Genomic DNA, 6,617 nt, shown 5'->3' with positions numbered 1-6,617 from the left:
GGGTTGGGAGTTGCGGTCTTAAGTTGGACTGAGGGTTTTGTTGTAGTGCTGGCAGTGTAGGTTGAGGGAGTGGAATGGTTCCTACTGGTTGATTCATCGGTCTTTGCTAGTTTGTCTGCCAGGCTTGACTCTGCAAAGTGGGAGGGGACCATTGTGTTGGATATGCATTGTTTTACTAGTATGGTGGAGCATAGGGAAAATTTGGCCAATTAGATTGGATTGCTTGATTCGGCCATGGTGATGATGAAGGAAATAGTTGTGGTGACCAGTTTGAGAAGGGAGGTTGATTTTGCCACAATGTATTATATTGCTGAGCACGATATTGCGGAGGCTGGAAAGAAGAAGATGGATCGGGGAACATACCTGATTGTCACGGCTGCCATTGATGGTGCTGATTAAGTAGGTACACCGGTTCTGGTTCTTCTTCCGCTTCTTTTTATACTACTTTCAAACCAGGAAGTGAGAGGCAGCTCTCCATAGAGTGGTCTTTTGTACAAATAGTGCAGACTTGAATTGCGTTTAGTGGGCACTCTTTGTGGCTATGTTTCTTTCTGCATCTGGGACAGAATATTGCCATATTTTTCTCTACCTCCGCTTGTTTCTATTTCACTTGCATAATATCGAGTTGCGTTGTCAGAGTCCCCAATATATTAGTTTTAAAATTCTCCAATAAATTTTCAATTTCTGCGTGAGTTACTCCTTCTCCAGAGATCTTGTTGTCCCTTGTAAACCTGTCATGTTCCACTGGTTTTAGCCTTGTACTGCCTCATGAGCTCCTGATACATAAATCAATGATGTTAGCAAAATCTTCTTGATAGATGTCTCCTTTTCCCATAATATTTAGTGTTTCAATCCATTGTTCCTTCATGCCTTTAATTAATGTTGTTTTCAATACATTGTCAAGTAAGGGTAATGATGCATAAGGAGATCTTTGAAGATTATACTGAAAATGTTCAACATATTCTTCTAGTGTCTCATTAGGTCTAGCTACCATCTGAAATATTTCATCCTTTAACTCTCTAGACCTACAATAATCCTGATATTTCTTCAGGAAAGCCTCTTTCATCTGATCCCAATTTTTTATGACACCTCCACCTAACCCCATAAACCATCGTAAGGCAGCCCATTTTAATGTAGAGGGACATAGTTTCATCTTTTGGGGATCAGTGGTATAGTCGTACCCCTTGCACAGCACATCAAATTCAAACAAAAATGCGTTTGGATCTTCTGATGTTAAGCCATGAAATGTAGGGATATGCTAGAGAGGAATGGCCTTCATAGGTGCATTAACTGCAGTATCTACAATGGGATATTGTAGTGTGGAGGTTTGGGGGGTTTGGTGGTTCTGGGCCATTTGGTCAAACGTGTGCCAATAACCTTCTGGGATTTCTAGGAGGGTATTCCTAGGCTGGCTAGAAGGAGCAGGAATGGCCTTAACAACACTTCCTTTATCTGGGATGATGAGAGTTCCTTGTTGAATTAATGTTTGGGGGGATTTTAGCTCTTTAGGTTTTTCAGCTTCATTCTGGATGATTTTTATAGCACTTCCCTTATCTGGGCTACTTAATGGATGAACTATTCGAGGAGGAGATCTTGGCTCTTTAGTTTCCCCTGTTTCTCCTCTTCCCTCATAGAGATTACTAAGGTCCCCTTATTGCAATGATTTTGGGCTAGAATTTTCAATTTCTTGAAAATCTTGCTCCTCTATTTGGTTTTGCACCTCAGCAAAGGCTACAGATGGTGATCCTGTGGCCTGAAGGGAACTAGTAGGTTGTCTAGAAGCAGCTTTTCTAGGTCCTACTGAAGGCTGAGATTCTTTGTTTTTAAGGATTTCATCTATAAAGGTCAATAGGCCAAGGGTCACCGGCCCCTTAGCTTTATCAGGCTTGGGTAAAGGTTTAAGATTCTTTTCAGGTTTTTTCTGCTTAGTCATACACACAAATCAAATGTTGATTTCTACCCAAAATAAAAAAAAAAACCCTGCAGGAAAACGGGTGGGGGAGTAGGGTTGTTACATGCTCCGTACACAAGTTCTTACCTTCTGTTTTTAAAACCCAACTCTCTCCTAGCAGGTACTTACACTACTCTCAAAAGAAACAAATGGCTACACTCTTCCCGGCAACAGCGCCAAAATGTTGAGCAGTAAAAAGGGTCTTTTTAACCTCTATTTACCCTACATTAATTATCAATCCAGGTATGATTTGTTATCTCAGAAGTGTACTGAGTTTGAGGCGGTCAGTTGTCAAGAGTAATGCTAGTAGTATAGTGCTTTTACAAAAGTAAATAAATGTTGGAAACAAACTCTAAGTGTAATGGCAAGAAATTGAAATGCTTTATAACTAAATCATTCATTTAAGAAACTACAGCACTCATCAGTCAAGGATGCAGTAATGATAACTCTTTCCTTTGTAAACTGATGCAAATGAAAAGAAATCAAAGAGAAGATCTTCAATCTGGGAATTGGACAACAATAGTCAATGTTCGCTACAGTTGCAGATCATTCTGTTCACACCAAAGAAATTACTTGAAATGATAATTCAATTAATAGAAAAGAGAACATCAACTAATCTATTGAAAAGATTGAACAACAAAGCTTTAACTTACAGGAATTAATTAAGCAGCAATCGTAATCTAAAGGAATTGAGCAGCAATCTTTAACTAGTAAATGAATTGAACAGCAAACCAAGAATGGAACAACAAACTTAAGTAAGTCTACGAAATATTGAACAACGAACTAAATCAAAGGTCAACGCACAGCAAACCAAATCAAATGTTAACATACAGTGAATCTATAATGATTAAATCAGTAATATGAGTTTAGCATGATAAATATTAACAACGGTTATAAAAGAACAACAATTGCAATTAGAGGTAAACCATAGCTAAATAAAAAACAATACCGATATGTAAATGAACAGCAATGTTACTTTGTAAATGAACAGTAATGTCAATTTGTAAAGGAACAACAATGTTATACAGTAATGTCAATCTGTAAAGGAACAACAATGCGATGTGATTTCAGAATGAACAACATAACATTTCAGTTGCAAATGATAACCTTACTATTCAAGTACGAATTAAATATAACAGAGCCAGTAAATGAAATGTCAAGGAACGACAGATTACTGAATGAAGCAAGTAAAAGAAATAAAACCACAAACGACTTGTAATCGAAAAAAAATGGTACGCTGGGTCCTTAGCCACCAGGGACGCCCTGCTGCGGTTACTCCAGAATCAAAGATGGAATTGCAACAAGGTTTATGTATTAATCATGAAAATAGAGTTACAGTAATCGCTCTTTAAAGAGAGTCAATGATCAAAGTTCAGTTTGCAACAACAAATTCTATAAAACAACAATAATCCACCCCCTTGGGCTAGCATCGCTATCCCTTTTTATAGTGGCCAGGCGGAAATACCAAATATACAGATATTCTTAAGTTAGAGATCCCTCAGGATCAAAGGATCCTAAGGGATTCGCCATATCGTTATTCTTCAGTTATCTCTTTGTCATCCTGCACTGATATGGCATTTCTTCTTCCTTTTCCTAGCTCATGCGCTCTGATCTGGATTGCCTCATCTGGATGCAGTTCCTTGTCAAAGGGATAACAGTTGGTTTTGCCTTGTCTTTTCCTCTAAAATGGCGATCTCCCATTTTCTTCATTTTCTGCATAGAAAAAGGTAATAATTAGTCATTTTACGTTACTCACAAATATCTTTAACTTTATCATAATCCTTCATCATATGCCCATCTCATAATGTAAAGAAGTTACGAATTAAAGGAAAATATAACAAAATAAGTGGCAATTACATACCTTTTCTAATGCTCAACAGTGCACAGAGCGCGAATTGTAATGGGTCAAGTCTAAGGGTAGTCCGCCCTAAAATATTGTAAATTAATCTAGAATGTGTCGGCCTACCCATGGTTCGCAGACCATGGGAATGTATAAACAAGAGCAAGGCTCTAAGTGTACGAGGGGAGCTTTTTGTAAGGTTAAGAAGTACTATGGGTGTCTAAATGTGGTATTAGATCTAGGTTTGTAAGTTTGAGTTTTGGGTTGTAGTAGGAGATAGAGGCTCCGCAGCTGTATGTGCGGAGGCCTGGTAGAGTCCGCAGCTATGTGCGTGGACCCTTGTAGCTGTATGCGCAAGGTAGGAATTGGATTGTAACTAGAAAAAGGCATTAATAAAGATAAGTTGGTTTTGGAATATTGCGTATCTGTTTCTATATTCTGGTTTATGCATCTGTTTACAGTTTATGATAGCATGCATGTTTGTTTATGTTAAATGATAACTAAAAGTATTATGCCTTCTTAATTCAATTCAAGGTCTATAATAATACTAACATAGAAAGGGGTAAAGAACATTCGTGCTCGTCCTCCAAGCCATGCGAAGATAGTTGCTCTGAATAGATGGCTGCGCCGAAGTAGCGCAGCGAATGCGATCGATTCGCGATTTTCCATACCTCATCAAGACATCCCTAGTTGTGGAAACCTGGTTCCAACACCCTCCCATACTACCTCGGGTGAGACCTCAGTCCGTGTTCCGCAGACTGTTGCTGAAAGGGTAGGTAGTTTTAGGATTTGTTTGGCTAAACATTTCTGAACCTGGGTCAGGTCCCAATAAGCCAATAGTAGCATATACCAGAGACTCCTGGAAGGGAAGAAATTTCCAAATTTTCACCTTCAAGATGCATTGTTATGCCACTTGAGACACATATGTGTACCTTCAAGTGAGCGTGCCAAGATGATTTGGGAGGCGCACTACAGTCGAGTCGCTGGACATTTTGGAGTAGAGAAAATAGTGGCAATATTGCAAAAGTATTTTTGTTGGTTGAAACTTCGTCAGGATGTTGGGAAGTACATTAGATCCTACACCGCCTGCGCCATTGCCAAACCAACCATTAAGAAGCAAGGCTTGTATACTCCTCTACCTACTCCTAGCCGGCCTTGGGAATCTGTCACCATGGATTATATGTCGGGTCTTCCTTCTACTAAGCACGACAACGATTGCATTTTCATGGTCATTGACAGATTCTCTAAGATGGCCATCATGCCAACTTGCAAGAAGAGTATCTCAGTAGAGGCCATTGCTAAGCTCTTCTTTGAGCGAGTGTGGGTACACTTTGGGATCCCACAGTCCATTATCTCAGATTGGGACAACAAATTCCTGAGTGCATTTTTGTCATGTTTCTAGTCAATGCTAGATACAAAACTCACTAAGTCCACGGCTTTCCACCCCCAAACTAAGGGCCAAACAGAGGTTGTCAATAGAATGATCGTACACATTCTGCGCATGTACAACTCGAAGCATCCACACACATGGGATGAAAGTCTCCCCTATGTCAAACAACTCTACAACAGAGCTCTCCACATCTCAATAGTCCACAACCCCTTTCAGGTAAGGTTGGGATTTCAACCATTATGCCCCATTAATGTGGCCATACCATTTATAGCCACTCAGGTAGATTCGGCTCACGTGCAATACAAAGCTGAAAGGGATAACAACTTCATTGAGCACATTCAACACGTTTGCCAACAGGTCCATGATATATTGAACAGGTCCAATGCTAAGTACAAGCAACGCCATGATCAACATCGAGTGTCGCACAAGTTCTAGGTGGGCGACACAGTTTGGCTTCATTTGTTGAAAGAGCGCCTTGTTGGACCTGATTGAAAGCTTTGCCCACTCCGATATGGGCCATACACCATCACCAAGGCTGGCGATGACAATGCCTTCGAGCTCAGCATCCCACTATTCCTTGGTCTGCACCTAGTGTTCAATGTAGATCGCCTTCGGCCATACTTTTGACCATTGTTGGACACATCTGACATTGCAGAACAACTCACACCAATAGAACTAAACCTAGACTGCATGGAATAGGCCACCACTGATCAGATCATGGACACACAGATCAAGAGCACTTGCAAGTAGAAGATCCAACTATATCGAGTTGTCAAAGATGGCCAACTCCTTCACCAAGGAAAGTGGCTAACCAGGGACCAAGTTCAGCAGAAGTTTCCCCATCTCATGGAGGCACTCAACGCAGTGGGGACCATTTCTTCATAGGGGGGAGGAATGATTCAGGTGGATATTGGTGGCCACCTGCCTATTCCACTTGGATCCCCAACACTCTCTTTCAGTTTTTTGGTTTTTTTAATTGTAGCACAATTTACTATTTTTGGAAGATTATCATGTCTTGAACTTCCAGAGCCGTTTTGAGGCCCTAAAAGGCATTTTTACGGAAAATGGAGAGACCAAAAACATTTTGGATTGGTTTGCCCATTTTTTTTTGGCCTTCTCTTTGAGATCTTCGAAACTAGGTATTATGGTAGCCAAACGGAGATCGTATGCCAAAGTTACGACCCCGGGAAGTTTATGTACTAATTTACTCAAACGGGGCCCATAGTTTTGGCGCTTCATCTCCTAGGGTTAGGTTTTTGGATGTGTAGGGTTTTCCATTGTTTCTCAATAATAAATAGGCCTTTGAGCCTCATTGTAACATAGTTCAGAGGCTAGTAGCTACCACATCTCTCCATAGAGATAAGCTAGCATTTCATGAGCTATCTTATTTCCATTCTATTTGTAAGCATAGTTCAGTATTTTTCCATTAATGAAAT

Source organism: Pinus tabuliformis, chromosome 3_2 (genome assembly GCF_031772625.1).
Source record: "Pinus tabuliformis cultivar Carrire ecotype Pingquan chromosome 3_2, CPIR1, whole genome shotgun sequence".
Lineage (NCBI taxonomy): Eukaryota > Viridiplantae > Streptophyta > Pinopsida > Pinales > Pinaceae > Pinus > Pinus tabuliformis.
The sequence above is the reverse complement of the archived record's forward strand: the minus strand, read 5'-3'. Positions refer to the sequence as shown.